Consider the following 22,725-nt stretch of genomic DNA (forward strand, 5'->3'; position numbering starts at 1 on the left):
GACAGAGTCAAGATTTAAACCTAGTGTGTAATTCCAAAGCCAGTACTCTAAAACTCTTTTTTTTTTTTTAACTAAAGGGAAACTTTCTTTAGTCTTCTTTTTAAAACAATCTAGTTTGAAACAAACTGAGGTTAAGAAAGAAGAAAGAATATGAACTCTTCTAACATAGAGTCAAACAGACGTAAGGGAGAGATGGACATTGGTCAAAACATCCATGTCAGATCTTTTCCATCTTGGAAGTGAGGTGATCTACAGATTCTGGTCAGTTCATAATTTTCCTTAGTCCTCTACTCAGTGTTCTTCTCCAGCAAATGGATGCTCCTTCCTCAGACTCACCAGGAAGGCTAAGGCCTCTGCTTGAGTCTTGCTCCAGACATGGACAATCACCTCATTTGTCTACTTGAGTTTCTCTTCTGCGTGGACCTTCAGCACTTGGTATCCCTCGCCTTCCTTTCCATTTTTTTTTTTTTTTTCCTGTGTAATCCTCAACACGCTTCTCCAGTTCTTCTTCATTTGTGAGGTAGCCTTCAATCACCTCCTGTTTCTCAAACCACTTGAAGAGCTCAGAAAGAGATTTTTCCATGTAGTTCAGTCTGCAGTAAGTCGGTCTTTTTCTTTCAGAACCTTCTGGATTTCAGCCTTTGGCAAGTGCCTTCTGTTTCTGAGCCTCCTCCATTGGCTGGTTCACAACCCCTTCAAACCCATCTATGATCTTCCCCATCGCCAGGTTCTTCACCGAGAGCTCCTCACACCTGCTCTTCAGCAATAGGTTCACCTTTTGTGTTGCTTCACCACGGCGTTCAGGTCCAGGCCGTGCTGCAGATCGTCCAGGTCGGCCCCACGGGCAGCACGGACCGCCCGCAGAGGACACGTGAGTGGACCCCGCACAGGAACAACCGGCGCTCGGAAGAAATCAAGTTCCATCAGCTTCACCTCAGGCGGACTTCCCGAGGAAAGGGCGTCGGCCTCGCGCTCACTGCCTGTCTCAAGGGATCAGTCTCCGAGGATTGTCTTTCAGGAGTGGGTCCAAATTGAGGCATGAGGCTATTTCCTCAAGGCGGACTCCTTAAAGGAGGAAGTCCCATAGTGGTCCAGACAATCCACCTCGGCCTGGTGGCACTGGGTCAGCGGACTTTTTGCCGGGACTGGCGGGAGTGGACGAAGCCGAGGAATTCGTGGCTCCTCCGCTCCTGCGGGCCGCGCGGCTACGCCACAGAGATGACGTCATCCGCCGCGTCGAGTCCTCTGCAGCCGCTCGGCCGGCCACGGCCGTCTGGGGGCCGGGCCTTAACACGCGCTCGTAGCTGGTTAAAGTTTGGGTGTTCCAGCATGTCCTGGTCCACGTAGTGAGACCCGCGGAGGGGGACGGGACCCTCAGGGCATTTTTCGGCCTCAGCCTCCCGTCTCCTCAATGGAGGTTTGAGGCTGGTTCTCTTTCCCTGTTTCCTAGGTGAGGAAAGCCTCTTGCTGGTGGCGGTCAAAGAAGCCAGATTATAGCCTCGTGGGCCACTCCTGGAAGAGTCCGGCCACTTGGCCTCTGCCCTCTGAGGCCTCTCGGGGACCCAGACCGCGTTCTCACGAGTAGAAGCGGCGAGCGGGGAAGAGGCCACCTCCGGCAGGTCTGCCAGAGGCCCTTCTGCGGTGGCCTCTGAGGACCCTCCGTGCTGTCTTGGGACGCCATCCGGGAATGGTCTTCCCGGATTTCGGAAGTGGACGTCATGCTTATATCGAAGGAATGTCTGAGGAGTGAGAACCAGACGCGGCGCGCGGGTCCTGGAGGAGCCATTTGTTTTGAAGACTCCTGGCCTGGGAGCGCTGGAGGAGTCCAGGCCAGACACGGGAGCGAGCCCTCACGTACCCTGCAGGGGGGTCAGCACAACCGCTATTTGTTTCTGGAGAATTCCTTGGGTCTTTTCGGTGTCCACTTCCTTGGTTCTTTCTGGGTCCAGATTGAGGAGTTTTCTAACCCAGCGGTGTCGTCCAGAGCAAAGGAAGCCTCGAGTTCACTACTCATGCAAAGTTGAAATCCTGATCTTCTGTATCCGATGGAAGTGACTGAAAAGTCACCCTCAGAACTTTGCCTGCATTCTTGGCTGCACGTTCTCTTTCTGCGACAGATGAAGAACAGATTATCTTACGGTAAGTTCTGGTGGTGAAAATGGGAGATGACAGTTTGCTGTACTTTTGTCACTAGTGACAGTTTCGTTGTTAAAGATCTGTGGACGCATTCAGCCCGCTGCCAAGGGGCCGAGTCGAGCAGGGTTTTTGTTTCTCTCTGCATATCTTGTTTCCAGTTCTAAGTGCTTTATATTTTGTTGCTGTTACCCTTTCTTGTTGTCCCCATTACGTCTTCTAATCACCGCTGTTTATCAGAAAACCATTGATATATTTATAACATATTCTATGCAAATAATGATGAATTTTATGTTAGTTCTGATTTTCTGTTAATTATCGTGGAGTTTTAGCTAAGTAATTCTATCAGCTATGAAATATCTTATGCCTTCTCTTTTGCAACATCTTTTTAAATATCTGTATATTAGCATGTGGTATATAATTGATTTCTGAACTGTTCTTGCTGAGCATTGAGGTTGTTTTCAACTGAAATGAAAAAAATCACCCATTTTTCCTTTTGCTATAGAGATTCCCATGTCTTTGAGGCTTATTATTAGAAAGGCAACCTTAAGGCACAGTCCTTTGTGTGTGTTACAAACCACTACACTGGCCCTTAAGGAGAATGAGTTTCAGTTACAGTCTTTCCAGTAAAGATCCAAGAAATACTTTTCTTCTGGATGTCGACAGTCTGCCTTTAAAAAAAGAAAGCATAAATTTAGGCCCATTGAAAATGGTGAAATGAACAGTCAGGGGAGAGTAAGGGTCCTACTTATCTTCATTGATATTAGTATGAGCTAAATGATGACATTTGTATGGCTGTGACTGAAAAATTAATGTGCTATTTGCAGTGTTATAATCTGTACACATAAACAGATTACAACCTAAAATTACACTTCTCAAATTGCTGTGATTTGTATCAGCTGAGCACTTAGTAAGTATGTCATTAAAAAGTCTAGTTTTTCTAAAATATTGTAAGACAAGCATTTATTTTTCTACTTAGGCACACATGAAAACCAACTCACTTTTAGGATAATTTTTAGTATAGTCTGTTCTCTTATTACATTCCTGGGACAGTTTGCAGAATATTATAAAAATTTTTTCCATCTCTAAAGCACTAGTTTTCATAATGCTTCCATTGCTTCATAAATCATTGATTCAGGAAATATTTGTTTATTCAACAACAGAAGATGTTGAGGGCCTACAATATGCTAATCATTGATATGGGTAGTAAAGAAGATTGACCAGCAACAAAGAAGATAGTCAAGAGTCCTCTCTTTATAGGGCTTATATCCTAGTGTGGGAAAACTGCTTTGCAGAAAGAATAAAGCAATGTGACAGATTTTATTTTCTAAACATTGGAGACTATATATATTTCATCCCACATGTTCTCCTTACAGTATTATATTGACACTTCTCCATCAAGAGGCAAGGCCTATATCTCCCTTTCTGCCTTGAAGCTGGGTAAACCTTTGTAACTGCCCCAACCAAAAGAATGCAGAAGTGACGTTGCCCTGACTTACCAAGCTAGGTCATAGGTGGTGATTGGCTTATGCCTTGCTCTCTCTTAGAACATTTGCCTTTGGAGCCTTGAACCCCCATATAAGAATTCTGACTACCCTGAAGCCACCATGCAGGAGAGCCCTTACAGAGAAAGAGAAAGGTGACTAAGGAACCCTAGCTGTTCCAATCCCCAGCCTTTTGAGTCTTCCCAGACCAGGTACCAGGCATATGACTGAAGGCTCAGAGGTGACCTCAGACACAGCTACTGTCTGACTTCAACTTCGTAAGAGACTCCAAGCCAGAACTGCCCAGCTAAACGACTCTCAAATTCCTGACCCACAGAAACTAGAGAGATAAGAAATGATTAGTGTTGTTTTAAGCAGCTAAGTTTTGGTATAATTTCTTACGCAGCCATAGCAACTAGAAGAAGCAGGGTAAAGGAAAAAAGAGGGGTGAGAAGGGATTAGATTTTACAATGATATTCAGGAAAGTCTTCCTCAAGGATGTAACATTTGAACAGAGAATGAAAATGAAATGAATGAGAATGTAAAGAAGCCATGTACATATCCATAGAAAGAGAATTCCAAGCAGAGAGAATAGCAAATAAAAGCGTCCTGAGGCTGGGGATACTTGGCACACTGGACAACCAGCAGTGAGGTATGTTGCTGCTGGAAAGTAGACTAGAAGATGAGTACTTGGATGGATGGCATAGGAGTTATATCCATGTGCAACCCTGGAGGCCTTTGAAAATTGGGAGGATTTTGTTTTATGTGTAATGGGAAGCTTTTGAAGGATTTTCAACAAGAGAGTGATGGGCTCTGATTTATGTATTAAAAGCACCCTTCTGGATGAATTACCCTGATGTTTCTCTCACTGACTTTGCTCCAGCCACACTGGTCATTTTTCTATTGATAAAAAATACAAAACTCTTTCCTGACTTAAGGCTTTTTTGATTCCTCTTCCCTCCACCAGCACCTGACTCTTCATATCTTCTAATGTGTGTTGCTGCCAGGATCCTTGGTCTCTCCATTCAACCAAAAATACCAGTTCACTTCTGGTGGCACTTTCAGTCACACCATCTTATATTCACTTGTTTGTAATGTGTTACTCTTTCTCAAATCTAAGCTCTATGAAAACAGGGGCCATGTTTCTCTTGCTTGCTGATACACCTACAGGACCTATAACAGTGCTTGGAATAAAATAAGTGCTCGACCAATATTTGTTAAATAAATACGGTGAACAACCATATCTTCCATAGATATTGTGAAGAGTGACATAATTTATGAAAAGATTTTGGCCCACAGTCAGTTCTTCATGAATTGTTAATTCTGAGAATTTTAGATTTTATTTTTTCTTCCTCTATTTTTTTCACTTTTTAAAAACTGAACTTCGTATCTCTTCTTATTTGCTTTGTGCAATGTAAGCAAAATAGCTTCAATTATTTGGCTCCTTCCAAGTGTTTGGCTTTTAATTCCAAAATTAATCTAATAGTTATCTTAAAATAAACTCTAGATAAGAGAAAAACTTCAGTAAATGTGAATAGAGGTTTTTAAATCTAAATATTCTTTAGAAGTAATTTAAGACTATTACTCCTCTACAGTGCTCTACAAAGCTTATTAAATCTGGATGAATCAATTACATATGGGGTTGAATTTTATAAAAATACATTTTAATTTTAAGTGGTTAAAAAGTAGTATTTCAGTAAAATCAAACATTAACATCGTATAAGCTAAGATTTGAGCCTCAAATATTAATGACATGTTATGGCTAGACCAAACATTCATGTCTTCAACCACCTCTACCCCAACTCCATACCTAGGATCATGTCAAAATCTATCTATAGTATTAGGAATAGCCAGAGTATCCACACCATCTTTAAAGGGTCTCATTAGCAAGATCACCAAATAGAGATCCCACAAAAGAGATCTGTTTTACTCACGGTGAATTTCCAAGTTACTTGCATCAAACTTAATTCTGTAAAATACATCCTACATCAGAGTAGAAGCAGAAGGATTCCAGAGTCACCACAAATACTTGGAAACTTTCAGGATTTTCTCTCTCCTCCCCTGAACTGCTAGACCAAACAGTGGGCTTGCACTAGTTTGGAGTCTCCAGACCTAACAGTGAGTTTTCAGAGGCAGTCCAGGAGTTATATACCAAAGTTCTAAGAATTTCTACACCAAAAGGAACATTTTTGAACATAATTCTGCTACATTTCAAAGCAATAAAATAAAAACAATATGTCCATCTTAAAGCTATCTATGAAAATATCTGATTCATTAATTTTTATATACATCATGACTCATATTAACAGTCTTCATTTTGCAAGGAAAAATAAAATCATGGTACTCCACTATTGAACATACTATAGACCATGTAGTGCCAAATTCATCATATAGTTTAGAGTGAATAGCCTTACTGTATTTTCAGTACAATGGCCATTTAGTGACAATGAAATGCGTTTTTCATAAACACATGTGAAAACACCTATCGAATGATTTGTTGGTTTCATGGTCAGTTTTATGCAGATGTAGAGTAGATCACTCCGCTATGTTCGAGAAGTCATTTTCCTCCCTCCAGATATGTCCTCACATATGATGCCTAAAATTATGTTGAAGATAAAGCTCTTTATTGTAGCATTACTTAAAAATACTAAAATGCAAATAATTCTAGGAGAAATAAGACATCGACCTAAAGTTCCACAAAAGCATGAATTACTAACATCAAATCATTTCTCGAAAGAGGCCAGAGAGTCAGAAGACACTATGAGGGCTTTGGTACATGAAGACGCAGACAAGAGATTCAAAAAAGGGAGGTTATTTTGCAAGGGACTAATCTCTCCCACTTCAGAACCTTGTCAAATTACTAAATTGGTCACACTGATGCATAACAAATAAATCTTAAAACAATGTCTGAAAAAAAAGTCTGAACTAACCAAATTCTCTAAATTTTTAAAATAAAAAAGTATGTTTAAAGTAAGGCCATATTCTTCATATTCAAAAATAATGAAATATTATCTTGATTTGGACAGTTTTACATTTTTTTCAGTTATGTACCGATTTTGTTAAAATATAGTAGTCTTAATCCACTTACATAGTTTCAATAAATACAACTGTACCTAAATATTTATGTTATTCTTCCTTCACGTCAACAAAAAAAAACATGACTGCATATTTGCAGTACTGTGTTAATATACATGCACAGGACCTCCTCCCTCCCATAAGCTCCACTGACTTTTCATTACTTAGTTGTATATTTGTGCTTATTCCATATGAGACAAACCAGCTGACGTCCCCATTACCATTACCTAAAGCCCCTGATATAATTGCAGCGATTATCTAATAGGGAGAAAAAGAAGGAAGAGAAGAAGGATGACTGATTGACAATAACAGAAATCACAGAAATACGTTTGTATCTAGAGGATAAATACACTTCAAAATGTATATATATAACAACTCTAGTATAGACCTATAAGCCATTGCTAACCTCACATGATTTAAGTGGACAAATTTGATTTATAAAGAGTTTTATAGATTAGATTTATAGAGAGTTTTATGAGAATGGCCCAGCATGGTGGGAGAGTGGAATGAAAGCTGGATTTGTATTCACAGTAACTGGGTTCACCTTCTGACCCTGCCTCTTGTGAGTCATCCGAACGTGCTAGTCAACTTAAACTTTTTTATATTTTCATTTCTTCATCTATAAATACGAAGCCAAAAGAGGTAGAGATAACCCTGGATCAATTTCCAGCATCACCATTTACCAACTTAGTGATGTTTGGGGAAACTACTTAATATTTCCCGTTTCCTCAGCTGTAGTGTATCACTAATCGTAGAACTTACTTCACTAGGTTGTCAGGAAGTCACAGAGAGATAATGCATGTAACTTAGTCACCATGGTCCTTTGTTGAGGGAAAGATTTGATAAATGGAGCTATCATTACAAAATAAAGGGATATAAGAAAAGCCACCCTGCCAACCTTAGACTGTTCTTCTGAGGCTGAACCTCCAATGTTTATGAAAAACTATTACACATCTAAATTACTTTTAAAACCATACCAGGCTGACCATTAGGTCTATATTTGTTCATATTTAATTAATGTAACTGAAAATGAAGTATCAATGCAATGAACATAGAAGAAAATTTGTAAGTATTTTGTTATTTATAGGCAAATCTGCTCTGACCTAATTACTTTCACATGTTAGAAAAAGAAATATTAACTAAGTTTTAAAATCCCAAATTAATTATTGTAGATGAAGCTTTATGTGACTAGAGCTGGAAACAACTGGCTTAAGGCTGCTGCACCTGGATATTAAAATTCCTTTTCCAACTAATAAACCTATCAATTCCAAATCCAAAGCATCAAAATTAAAATAAGTTTGAGAGTTTTATGTTGGGCATTTAGAAACATTTGCTGAACATATTTTAAAACCTAGTCAGTAATTTTATGTAATTATAAAATACATTGATAAGATTAGATCATTTTTAAATTTGTCATTGGCTTTTCAAATTAGTTTATCATTTTAAAATATCTAAACCTGTATAATTTCAGGAAAATGTATAAGTTAAAAACTATTTTTTCAGATTGTACGTATATGCATGACTGGGACATTGTGCTGTACACCAGAAATTGACACATTGTAATTGTACTTCAATAAAAATTAATTAATAAATTAATTAATTAAAACATAAAAAAAACCCTCAACTTTAACTGTTTCAAACATATTCTGTAATTATTTTTTAAGTATGCTAAACTGAACAAAAAATAGATGCATTTTGATCCTTTATTTGATACATGTATCTATATTTGTACTTTAAGACCAAATTGCTTTTTAAACACTAGAGAAAATGCCGGATTTCTTGAACTGCTACAGAGTAGTTTTATAAAATAAATTTGGGCTAAAGAAAATCACTGGAAATACATGAAAACATCTGACATTCTGTATGAATTAAACTTTTTTATAAGATCAGTGTAAATGCTACATATACTGTGTAGTATGTTAGCCATTCATTCTCTCAACCAGAATCATATTAGCAACTATTTCCACATATTTATTCTTCAAAAAATATTTACTGAGTGCCATGCTAGTTGATTGCTGGATGAAACTAATTTATGGTCCAAGTAATAAGCCTGACATAACTTTGGAATCAGGAAAGAAAAACTAAATATTGTCTAAGTATATTTATTGTATGCCAGTTTTTTTCAAATTTTGTAACTTATTTGCTTATAATAACAACTTCATTAAAAGACTGCTAAAATAATGTTCACATTGCTACTATTTGTTAATTAGAATATTTGATTTGCCAGTCTCATTCTCTCATTTTGCTCAAACAGTATGAATTAAATTATATATAATACCTGGTATATTCTAAATGTAAGACTTGATTGAATTCTTTTATTTGTATTTTGTAGTATCTAAGATTCTTATTCATCTCATTTTTATCTTTATAGCATATTATCCTATTAGAAATAAAATAACAATGCCTATTTTGGGAAAGAAATCTCTTGATTCAATGGCATATCTTTAGAATTTCTACATCATGGATTTACGTCAATGGATGATTAATCTTTGATTTTTGAAGATGTCCAACTAGTGCATAAAAGCCAATTGTCAAGATTTTAACTTGGATGTTTCTCAATTTTCACATTTGTTTTGATTTCTCTGCCAAAGCCATATATTTATCTTTTAGGGGGAAACCATGCTAACGAAAATAAGCGTATGTCTCCAGATTCAGAAGCCAGAACTTCAAGGCAGTGATAAAGGAAATTAGAGGTGAGTACTTTTGTAAGAATTATCATTAATATGTATTGCTTCCATCTCTTTTTCCGTTTTGCTTTTGTATGAGTGTTTTTGTGAGTGTGCTCTGAGTGAGTCTATTCACAGCAGCTGCTTTGTCTCATTAAATTACAAATCCAGGAAGCAGTGGACAGTAGGAAGTCAGATGGCAGGGGGACCTTCTTACACAGACACAGTCAGTGTAAATATTGAAGGCTACCAAATCATGCTTTGTAACTGATTATATATGAAATGTTGATAGTGTGAATAGCACAGAATTTAAAATATCAATAAAATTATAGAAAATAAAGTTGTTACCTTTAATTATATTTATTTATGTTTTCCAAAAATGGTCTTTAAAATTAAATAGAACTTGCAGGTTGGTATGACTAATTCCAAGTAGGACACTACTAACTGTAAGATTAGTCCTTAATATGTCACTGGCTATTGTTGTGAGCCACTACTACTTGCTCTTATAGCTATATCTCAACAGATACACCAAATTACAAGATTCTGAAAGTCAGAAACTGTGATTTCTTTTGGGTCGTTCACTCCCAGAGTTTAAAGTTAGGATATGCACCTTTATACAAGGACTTACACCTTTATACATCAAGCTACAAAAGAAAGAAGGCATACCTCCATTATGGACTATAAAATGTGGGGTATTGGACGGGTGGTTTATTTTGGTCGCAACATTAAATTTACACTTTATGCTTCTTTTAATCAGACATATAATATCTGATTTTTAAATAGTGGAAACATCTTTTAGAAATAAGCCTTTTTTTCATTAAAAAAGTAAATGTCTCAATTTATCTTTCAAAGTCAGTCTATATTAAACTTGAAACACTCCCCTTGAAAAATTCTTGTAAATTATATGAGATTTATAATTTATCTGAAATGTTCTTAATAGAGTTTATTTTTAATAGGATGTAGACTAAAACTATATTGGAATTGAGCAGAGCATTATGAGGCACCATATGGGCTTCTAAACTAAGAAGATGATACACACAGGTCCTGCCAACTACTCCTCTCTGTCTTTCCTTCCCCACCTGCCAGTCTCCCACCACATCCTGAATTCTGTCATGATATTGGGTGCCTTTGGTATAAATTACTTAACTGTAGTCTCTGTGATCCTCAGTAGGTATCTCTTAATCATGAAAGGCAGAAAATAAAAAGAACCCTAGTCTTATTAAAAATTGGTGATCTGTTTCAAGTTAAAAGACTATCACATTTAAACATTTCCAAATGGGGATAAGAGGTAACAAACAATTACCTGATCATAATTGGAGACCAGGACTAAGTGATGAATAGAAACTAACAAAATTAAAGCAGAACAAATTGCTCAAAGCAGCAGCTAGACTAACCCTGATAAGTATGAGTAAACAAAAAGAACTGAAGCACAATACAGTTGTCTGGTTTCTCTCCCCTGTTTATGGTCAACTCTTAATCATTTTCTCTTCTGTAAGAAATTAGATGCTTCCCTTTGTTGATTGTGTCTTTCTACTGCCCAAACTTAGACCCTTGAGTCTTGATGAGTTTAAGTCATAAGAAAAAAGTAGTGTGCAATATTCATTAAAACATGAGCTTGAGGACATACCACCAGCTCAGAAAATTAAGTATCTGTGGCACCTGCTCTGGTGGCAAGAAATCAAAGTCAGCCTAAGGGAAAATAATGCAATAGGGGGAAGATTTGTTTGATGTATTCTTTCCCATTCATCTTCCTAACCTCTTCTCCTTCCTCTCATTTAAATGGGGAAAATGTCCATTAAAATGCTGTATACTAGTATTGTTCCAACATTTAAATTTATAATTGCAGTTAGTAGCCTTGCTTTTCTGCCATATTGTCTGTGCCTTCTTGATTCTCTCCACATTTGTCTCTGATGGTTCCCACTCTTTCTTCTCTTTCTGGTTCTTCTTTCTCTTCATTTTTCTCCTTTTCTTTTAATGAGGAAAAACAGAGGTGTAATTACAGTAAAAGGTGTGATGTGGATCAAAAAGAATAAATAGTAAAACGACCATGTCTAATTTTATCATTTACTATTTGTGTAATGTTTATTTTTACCCAGAACTTATTTATCTTACAACTGGAAGTTTGTACCATTTGACCAGCATCTCCCCATTTCCCCATCTCTCAGCCCCTAGCAACTACTGCTCTACCTTCTGTTTCTATGAATCCAGAGATTATACATATAAGTGATATCATTTTGTATTTGCTTTTCTCTATCTGACTTATTTTACTTCGCATAATGCCCTCAAGGTCCATCTATGTTGTTGCAAATGGCAAGATTCCCTTCTTTTTATGGCTGAATAGTTTTCCATTGTATATATATATATATGCCACATTTTCTTTATCCATTCATCCATCGATGGACATTTAGGTTGTTTGCATGTTTTGGCTATTGTGAATAATATGACATTTATTTATTATAATTTATTGTTTTTATAATAAGTAAGTACAAATTTGCTTCATTTTACCCTTTAAAATGCCCCTTTAGAGCTAAGTTATTAGACATCCCATGTTTTTTTGTAGTCCATAGCTATATATTTCCCTAAGTAATACTATCAGAATTATTACATTCCTATTTCCAAAAAGGCAAACATTGGGAAAGAGATGAGAAGCACAGGTAGAAGACTGAAGGACGGGATGAAGGAGGAGCCAGATATTTCTCCCTCTCTATCTCTGCTTGGTTAGCTTCTCTGATAATAGCTGCACCTTTTCTATGGTTCCAGCTCCCACCCTCTGTGGTCCCAGCTTCTGCTGAGCAACCCCTGCACTGGTCATAGCCCTGTCTGCATGGGCTCCAGTAACACATCAAACCCGAGAAGTGTTAACACCTACCAGTAACTGCTGTCCTCTCAGTTTTACTTGTCCCTGTTCACTGCCTTGTCTCTTTGATGGCTAATGTAAACAGGTTCCCTCTGATAAATCATTCTGTTTGAAATGTGTATAATAGTTTCTATTTTCCTGACTAAACCCTGATGGATACAAATATTGTAGTAGAAAGAGCCCTACAAATAAAGTCAGAAGATCTAATTTCATGTCCTGTAACTAATTAGCTGGAAGATTTGGATCAGGTCATTCAACCTCAGGTTCATAAAGTTGCTTTATGGTACAAATATCATAGTTTAAAGTGAAAGCTTCCTAACTCACCTTTGTTAACAGGCTTGTCATATTCATAAAAGCTCTGCATTCCTCCATACAACATACTAGCAGTCTTCTATAGCACAGTGAAAGCTCAGGGCTGGTAGTTCTCTTTCTAGGAGTCTGTACTCTAGTCTGTACTCCATTCCCATTTATGTTCTTACCAAGGGTTGGTTGTATTTACTCCAAGACCAGTTTATGTCAGTTGTTCGTGTAATTATATAATGTAGGTAGTGAGTGACAGAGGCCAAACTAGTTTGGTGACTTTTGCCATATACAGATATGAAAGAAGGAATGGAAGCAATTTGGGAGTGCTGTAGAATTGGTGGAGGACAAACATTCCTCCCCACATCTTTCCTGTGGCTGAGGAAAGTCGTTAAAACTGGTCCTCTGACTCCATCTTTCCAGTAAGAAAGGAATATTCAAACTACTAAAGTTGCTACTAAAGTAAGAACTGGTAGTGATCTCTTATCTGGCAGTGGCTCAGCTCCTGATAAGCAAAGCACCTGATGCAACTGGGGTATTGAGAAAAGTGATAAATCAGAGGCAAGAAGTGCCAGGGGGACAGCTTGCATTCCCATCAGATCTGTTGCAAGGATGCCCAAGGATACCTGCAATACAGCTAGACAAGGGAGGTGACACAGACAAAGCTATTTTGCTGATCCACCCTCCAACAGGAACACCTATCCAGGGAGTATGCCAGAAGCAAGGCATTATAGGTGGTCCATCTGCTGTGAGAAGTAAGAAGAGGTTGAGCCTAAGACAGATATTCCATATCAGGGGGATGTGAATCAGAAGGCCATTATCAGGCCTGTGAAGAATCAACAACTGGACATCCCTCAAGAACGCGAGCACTTGAAAGCCCACCATACAGACGGAAGCCACAGCCAGCAATAGAAAAACATGTAATTGCACCACCACATGTAAATGGTGTTTTCATCAAGGAGCAAAAGTTACAATTGACCAAGGAACATATAGGCTACTTGCTGTGCGTTATTGCTTTAAGGATGAACTTTTTCCCTTTCCCTCCTCACCAAAACAATACCAGAGGAACAAGTGTGGTGAAGAAGAAAGATGTGTTAATAACCAAAATGTTATTAACTCTAAGTGGCATAATGTTATGTAATTTAGCTAAAATGTTGTTAAGGAAGCCCACTAACCAGGAGGAAAACGGGTAAGTTGGAAGAACTGCTACTGAAAGAGTAGTAGAAGTTATTGAAAAATTTATCCATTTTGTGTTTTTACCCCTAAATTGAGATTTCACCAATATGGTTACATGCAGATCACTTTATGATTCCATCTTTTAACAGATACTTTCAGCTAACTATAGGCAGGACTTCTTTGTAGGTGAACTTATATTGTAAAATTAAAAAGAACAGGCGAATTGAAAGTATATTATCAGAAATTATTAGAAGTAAATAGATGTGAAGATAGAATTTAACAAAAAGGCCTCATAAAAAGCCCTGGTCAGTAATTGCATTTGCAAAATATAAAGGCATTTGTATGTCAGGTGCTAGGTTTCCATCCCATTGTAGAATTCCTTTTCTAAATGTCTAGCCTACCCTTTCTAATCTAGCACCTTCTTGCTATCCATTTCTGCCTAGTAGAATTGTCATCTCCTAAAATGAATCTCTCCTCCAAAAGAGAAGAGAAAAGCAAAATCACAGGAAACCAACTGAAGTTGATATGATATAACTCTCCATCTTGTGCCTTCCTAACTCTTACAATGAGCATAGAATATCTGCTTAATGAAAGGACTCTAAGAAAGAACTAATTAATCAAGAACATCAGAATTTGTTTCATGTAAGTCATTTTTATCAATCAGGCCTACTTAACCAACAATACCCAGTAAGTGCTAACTAAAACACATAATCTGTACAGACACTTGTCAAACTCTTTAGATTGCATAGGATGTGTACATAGACCAACATCCTGAAAAAAAAAAAAGGTCTACATTTCTATGTAAGCAGATTAAGGCTGTTTATGTAATGTGATTTGCAGCTACTGGAAGACCCACTCTGACCAAAAAAGACTCTCATAAATGACCTGTCACAGATCCAGAAATTTCTATGATTAGGATAAAGGGCATCCGTGTTGCTTATCTAAAATTAAAAGCTAATATATTTATCAGTTTCTCTTTAACACTTTTCCATGAATTAGCTGATCAACCTTTAAGTTCCAGTTCTCTGAGAGGTTAGTACATAGATCAAGTAAGTTTTGAAGAAGAGGGACCTTCAAGGAAGTTAAATGAACAATGCTTATTGCAGCAGTATCTGAAGATCAAGGAAGTAGGGACTGAGAGAGGATGTAGAAATGGGAATGGCTTGCCCTAAAACAAATATCACAGTTTCTCCTAGGATCAGGTTTCTGTGTCATTTAATACTTATCTCAGTTTTAAAATAAATAGATCTCCTTTCCTAACTTTGTGTTTTTCCCAAAGAAATTTTTTGAAATTTGGAAAGGAAAGTTGCTTTTATTCTCATCTTATGTCAATTGATAGAATATTTGTTTGCTCAGGCATCAAAGGAGAAATGGTGGACAGAAGATGAGACCAGAGCCTGACAAAACCTACGTTCCAGAGTCAACTCTTATTAACAGGAAACAGCTGGCTTTGCCTTCTTTCCCAAAACCTCCTGAATAGTTTGCTGCTTTTCAATTTTTGTTTTTAAAGTACCTGAGCCAAAACAACGGCAAGCTTGATTTTTAAAATAGGATCAGTGACAAATGCTGAAATGCCAAGTTGAAATGCACAGGATACGACCAAGCAAAATGCAAGAAAGAATTTGGAAGGCAGATTAGGGAAATGTGGGCTCAAATCTGTGCCTGCCAACTGCTCTTAATAAACTGTGCTGAGGTCAAAGATACACTCGAGAGTTTATTCAAAACACACACAGACCAAGGAGGCAGATGCTGCTTCTCTTTGTATTTTTAGGAATTTTTTTTTAAATAAGGGTGTTAGAGCATTTCCCCCAAATTAAGAATTTCACCTTTCTTTGTGGATGAAGTTCTTTTTCCCAGTGACTAAACTTCTATCTGGGGTAGCTTAGGACTCTTTGGTACTTTCCCAGTTCGTGCACACTATTATAAGATGTTTTTCCCACTTGGAACCAGATTCCACTTGTGGTTCTGGGTTCCCTCAGATAGGTCACACTAAGGTCAAACAGCAACTCCATAATGGAAAAACTGACCAGTACATGTTCTCTAAATGTTTGCAGACCACTCCTGCAATGGAGGAATGTTCCATGTGGATAACCAACTAAACATTTCTTAAAATCACAATTTACAAGACTAATAGAGATATGTTTAAGATTTTAAATCCAGTTTATACCACTTATAATATACAGTTAAGATAATTGTATGCTCATATACATTATAAAAGAAATTACTATTTATCAACTACTTTGAAGTTTTCAAATATAATACACGTCGGATTATACAAATTTTGAATCCTTAAATCATCAACGTTTTATAATAGCTTAAAAACTTATTCTTACAGGGAAAAAGTGTTCCAAAAAGTGTTAGAAATATATTTGAATAGCCTTTTTCAAGAAAAATCTTGAAAAATTATAACACCAAACACAATCAATTTCTACTGAAACTTTTCATAAGATAGTCTTACACTTTAATGTGCAAACCAGAGCTCTGTTTCTATTCAGATTTTGCTTCTTTAAAATTGCAAGTATTACTAATGATCTAAAAAGACACTAAACCAATAATTCTGAAGGAAGACAGACTATTTAAAAATCATGTGTTAAACATAAATCAGGGATTAATGGTAACATAATCAACAACAGAGTATTATATTATACATAGAATGTATAGCATGTGGCGGAAGAAACTAGTGAATTAAATCAAAATATGATTTGCAGATCTCTGGCAAATGTCTCTAAATATGATTAAATCATGTACTTAAATAGAAAAACAAATGCCTTTTTCAGTCTAGATTATATTATTGCTACAAATCATTCACTATAGGTAAGGGCCAAACTGAGGAACTATTTAAATATGTCTATTTAAATAGACATAAAATACAGAAAAGAGAAGCAACAGTAGTGTTCCTAGCATATATTATTTTTCTTCCCCAAATTACTAGTGTTCTTTTAATGAGATGTTTCTTGACACATCTGTGTGTGTGTTTGTGTGTGTGTGTGTGTGTGTGTGTTCATGCTGCTTTTGGGGCAGAGTTATTAAATAGTTGTGCTATCTGTGTCACATAATTTCATTTGTGAAGATAGTAACATTCAGTAAAGGTAAGTTGATATACACATATAATCAGGCAGAAAGAAGCCGCCTTATTCTGAATTTAGGTATTATCTTTATATCTTAGCTTTTTCCTGGCAACTTTTTATTTATACATTCATAGTCATTCAGAGTCATCAGGTCTTTGATCCATTTATGAAAAAAAAGAGAAATATTTTTGGTAAATGTTTGGTAAATCTTGGAGATTCCTAGAAAAGAAAAAGTGTATTTCTGATCTCATATATGTAAGAGAATAAGATTGTTATTTTTAAAAAAAGGGCTTTAACTCTGTTCAGCCTACTAGAGAACTCACACTATAAATAAAGTAAATGTGAGAATGATAAGTAACCAGTTGAGCTGGTCATTTCCCAGTCCAGCAAATACGTCCTGAGCTCTATACAAAGGTTTTAAACACCAAGACATACATACATACATAACTTAGTCTGGAGTAGATTAATTCACAGAATATTTCACTAGCCTTTCTATTCTGTTGTTATAGCAAGAGTAAGACCTGGTTTTCCAGGGAAATAATGCCTGGGCATCTACTTTCTGGGCACAGATAATCAGAATTCAGGGCAATTGCAGCCAAACCACATTCTCTATTAGCCTTAGTATATGACTAGTTTTGAAATACTGGATAAGCAGGAACTAGTGATTTTGAGATCTGTAATTCCATTATACTGAATAATAAAGGAGAAATTAATCTGTTAATGGATACTTACCATACTCTAGTCACAATTCCAGGTGCCTGAATGTATCATTGTATGATTCAGAATAGCTAACTCTATTAAAAAACAACCCAATAATTTTTAAGGCTTAACACAATAGAACTCTACTTCTGTGTCAGGTAAAAATCAGTGAGTATGTTTAGTGAGCTGCCATCAGGAGGTGATTCAGGAGCCCAGGTTGTTACTTTCTTGTAGCTCCCCTGCCCTAGAGAGCATCAGTCATTGGTTGGATTCTCTGTATCCACCCAACAGATGAGGAAAGAGAAAGAACAGGGAGGTCAGTCCTCAAAATGGTGTATATCACTTCGTTCACATTTCATTGGCCAGAAACAAATCACAAGGATACACCAAACAGCAAGGGTAGCTGGGAAATACAATCTACCTGTGTGCCCAGGGAAGAAGAAAGAATTGAAAAATACCTACAAGCAGCTAAAAAAATCTCTGATCTTGAGGAATTTACATTCTATTTAGGGGAAAACAAACAATTAAAAGCAAGCATAATAAATTATAACTTGCATAGTCTCTCTTAAGATGTTAAATAACACAGCAGAAGAGGGGAGAAAACACAGACCATGGTTAAGAGGGAGAAGAGTCTCTTCACAGTGGCTGTAGGTGGCTGAAGTAGTGTAGAGGTTAGATCATTAAAGAAGATCAAAGAAATAGGAGACTATTTATTGGGGCCTTCATCTTTGTCAATGTCACAATGCTAGGGAAAGTGATGTTGAGCCAGAAACTGAAGTCATAGAGAATAGGGGATTGGGAATATCCTGTGAGTTAGTTGATAACAGAAATAAGGAGAAGCAGTGGGCAATTTGGCATGGAATTCACAGTTTTAGAGACAATGGAAAAAGAATGATCTGAGAGCAGCAATGAGAGACAAAGAAATGTCTGTCCCCTTCTTCAGGTTCACTTACGTAAGAATTGTAGAATAAAAAGCAGCCATCACCTGAGAAGGCTGCAGGGAAGGACTTGCCCTCCACTAGAGCAAGAAGGTAAAGGGATTGTTCAAGAGGTCAAGAGTATCACGATTTCAGAGAAAAAAATGTGACAATGAATATATATATATATGTTCATGTATAACTGAAAAATTGTGCTGAACACTGGAATTTCATACAACATTGTAAAATGATTATAAATCAATTAAAAAAAAGAGTATCATGATTTTGCTTAAGATAGAGTGGCCAGTAAGTCTGGAGCTTTCTGTGGTGACTGACTTGAACAGGGACAAATGGCACATTGAGATTAGTCTCAGGCAGGGAGACCAGTGGAGAAGGAACTTCAATATTTAGATGAGATACAAGAACCTGAAGCAAGGCATCTCTCAAAGGCGTTGCACCATTTTTCTTTGACTAAATTTAACCCACAATTTGAAGAGAACATTTGTTTTGGAACCAAATTTTCTAAACTATTTCATATTCCTTTTTACTGTTTTAAATTAAAACTGATTTTAAATCCATCTTTGATGAAACTTTAGTCACGATTCTTCTTCTGAAGTTTAAAGGTACATAAAAATACATTTCTGACTGATATAAACATAGAATCACAGATTTAGGGTTTGAAAGTTTTAATTCGCTTGGTTCAACCATCCAGTTGATATTGGAAGCCTTTCTAGCATATCGTTGCCAAGCCGTCTTCTGGACTAGGCTTGAACATCTCCAGGCATGATGTATCTAGTGAGGTGGTTAAAAGCGTGGGCCCTGGAATTAAGCAGATCTAGGTTTAAATTCCCATTCCATCGCTTCTCAGTCCAGCAAAGTTGTGAACTTTGCTTTGGCAAGTTATTTAACTTTTTCCTCAGAGTTTCAGAATTTTAATCTATAAAATGAAGATAATACTACTACTTAATTCACAGTGTTATATTAATGAAATAAGGCATGTAAAGGGCTCGGCACAATGCCCAACATATAATAAATTCTCAATAAATGTTAATATTATCACTACTTTTATTCATGTCATCATTGTTCTTATTACCTTCCAAGGCATCATCTTTCAGTGTGGGATAGCTGCCTTAGAAATTTCTTCTTTCTGCCATCTCAGAAAAATCTGATTTCAAGATGTGATTTGACAAAATAAGTGTTCCATTAGCTATAACTCCTCATTAAAATTTGAAAGAAATTTCTTGCAAAGAATGTGCATAATTTCATAGCTGCCGTGTTAGAATTTCAAGATATCCTTTCAAAAGTATGAACAAAGAAACACTTGAAGTATTTTTTAATCTACAAAGTCTTGTCAGTGCTCTCTGTTTTGTAACACTCATGTAAAGTGAAGAAACATGAACAAATGTAATCTATTACCTGACATCACAACTGGGCCATGACTTGTATGGCAAATTTAATTTCAGTAGTGCTCACAGGAATTGTTTCCCTGACTTCAGAGCTTTTAGTTGACACAAGGCACTCTAGACAATAAACAGAACCTTAACCAAAAAAAAGGTTCCTGTGAAACTTCTTTCAAATTCATAGGGAATAAATTTCCATGCTACCTGAGTTCAGTACATCATTCAGGCACTGCTGGTGAATGTTTTTGTCAAGATGTGCAGTGCATTTGATAATAGAAGTAAAATAATAGAATCAAGATTCCAAAAACTACAATAAAATAAAGTATTTCTAATCCATATGGATGCCACTTATCATAAATAGTAAATTCTGATATATGTAAATTAACTTCTTTTTCATGCAAATTATCTAATTCTTTAAAATTCCTGTCTTATATATTATGATGCAGTAAAAAAAAAAACTGATTATCTTAAAAATCTTACAACCTTTTCTTCATTTAAAAACATGCATGGATTTGGAATGAATATAGTTTGCACTGAGAAAACATTTGCCAAAGGATGTTCAAAATAAAAATGTTTGAAATGTCATTATCAGTTATCAGTAATTTGTTAAGGAGATATTCCTTGAGTATAGCATTGTTTTGACTTAAAAATATGACAGTCTACTCTTAGCTAGATAACTAGAAGACAGAATTATTGGAAAGTTAAAGAGGAAAAAAAATTAAAAACTAAATTATTGGAAGGAAATCAACAAGTAAAATGAGGAGTCTGATATACATTAGCTCTAAAATCCTTTCCAACTATAAAATTGTTACTCCTTTAAATAAGTAAATCAGAACTGACTACATTGAAATTATTTGAGATAGCAGTAGAAACAAGAGAAACCTTGAGAAATAAATATCTATTTAAATCATCTTAAGGTTCCCACCAAAGACCATAATCAAAAAAAAATAGTGATGAGGTTGAAATCTAAAATATAATTTGGCTGTTAAGGTGGTGAGAGAGGAACAGAGTCTCAAGCCGCCAGGATATTTTAACTCTTCACAGTTTACTTGTAGATAGTTAAATTGATTTACAGATTATTCTCTGTAGTGTTAACTAAATTATCTTTAGAAAATGCACAAATGTTTAAAAATATTCCAGTAATTAAAGATTAAAGACAGTATAATAATAACACAAGCAGGAGCAAAAAGTAAGAAACAGAGGAAGTTGACACTTCTCCTATTAGGAAGTGCTCTACAGTAGACCACAGCAGGAATTGAAAGCAATGACAGTCTAAACAGCCCTTTGAAAATTTGAAATAATAAGACTATTTAAGGTGGATTTACGTTAACTTTCATTAATGATAATTAGCAAGCTGACATTTAAAAATATTGTTTATATCATCTTTAACTTAGCCTTTTTCAATTTCCATTTCTGTGTTCATTTTGTAATATACTTAATTTACTTGGCACTTAATATCATAGGCCTGGTAATTAAAATCTTCGGACTATTAGTACCTGCATATCATTAATGAATATATAAATACTGGTGGTGCAGTAATTTTACATTTTCACTGAAAATTGAGTGTTACGATTAGTATTTCCTCAAAGCTAAATATCACCATCATGGGATAAGCATCAGTATGTAAGAATAAACAAAATTTTATCAAAAATTAAAATTATTACTTCAGATTGTTAAAAGTTCTAGTCATCACTTTTCTAAATTCTTATATTATTGTCTGAGAATAATAATTTCTCAGCACTGTCATCTCTAGTTTCTGCAGTCACTATAAGAAGATTCTTACTTCAACTAGTCCACTTAATAATATGTCTAAACTTTTGTATGCACTGAAGAATATAATTCAGGAAACGATTTTTTAGAAGTATATCTCCTAGAGAGAATTTTATACTAACATTTCATAGCTTAAGCAAATCTTAAAAAGTCTTCATTATCAACTACTGAAAATGGCTGGCCGTCTGTAGCAATCATTTCAACAAGATTTCTATTGAAATTCTTAACTGCCATAGCTGCAAAACTTTAAGAGCTTTTCTTTTTAAATTGTTGTTATAAAAATCTGTTGTTTTGAAGTTTCATTAGTAAGTACAAAATGTGTTTTGGGCACCCCATTTTTTTTAACACTCTTCTTTTCTTCATATTTTTATGTTCTTTTTTATGTTTGAGTTGAAAATTGTTATTGATGTTTTATATAATTTTGTAGGGTTTTTCTTCCTTGTAAATTTTGAAGAGACAAGGTCAGCATCCTTCTGTTAATTCATTCTCACTAGATGTGCAGAGTTTTCAAAGAAAGATGAAAATAATTTGACAACTCTTTTTTATGAGCCAAGCACACCAAATGAGTCTACAAAGATTAGAATTATGATATAATCTAGCATCAATTATTGTTTTATAATTTATATTTTATTAATATTTGATTACTCAAAAAGAATATTGGCCTTTCCAAACTTATATACTTAATATGCTCATTTAACATCTATTTTAACTGCATCTCTAGTTCCCTATTCAACTCTTTACTAGTTCTTAATAATACAAATTAACACAAAAATTAAAGCTTTTACAATCATTAATTATTATACTTCTAGCATAATAAATAATGTTGTACCCATAATTACCTGAAATCCCTGTAAAACCAGGACTGATACAAGAAGTGAAAGATACAAGATCTTGTCAGTCTTTTCTTTTCAGCAAATATATATAATCAATTAAAATTTCATAACACTGGCAAAGAAGATACTAGAAGTGAAATGGCCAATGGTTTGTTCATAGTGCAGACAAGAGTGATTTGTAAGAGCCATGCTGAAGAGAAAGGATTTCCAAAAATGATAGATGGGTTTTCCATTTCTCAGTAAATCACAGTGTGCAGTATTGAAACTATCAGTGCTCATGCCATGTAGTCTTCCACAATAGAAAACGCACTCTTTCTCCTGTCTCTGTTTGGAAAAGAAATTTTTGC

At 35.8% G+C, this 22,725-nt stretch overlaps 1 pseudogene; it reads right to left on the bottom strand.

Annotated features, from left to right (window-relative positions):
• Positions 1-107: 107 nt before the first annotated feature.
• LOC105072986 (transforming acidic coiled-coil-containing protein 3-like) lies at positions 108-4,513 on the bottom strand (annotated as a pseudogene).
• Between the last annotated feature and the right edge of the window lie 18,212 nt (positions 4,514-22,725).

Source organism: Camelus bactrianus, chromosome 5 (genome assembly GCF_048773025.1).
Source record: "Camelus bactrianus isolate YW-2024 breed Bactrian camel chromosome 5, ASM4877302v1, whole genome shotgun sequence".
In the NCBI taxonomy this organism is placed as follows: Eukaryota; Metazoa; Chordata; class Mammalia; order Artiodactyla; family Camelidae; genus Camelus; species Camelus bactrianus.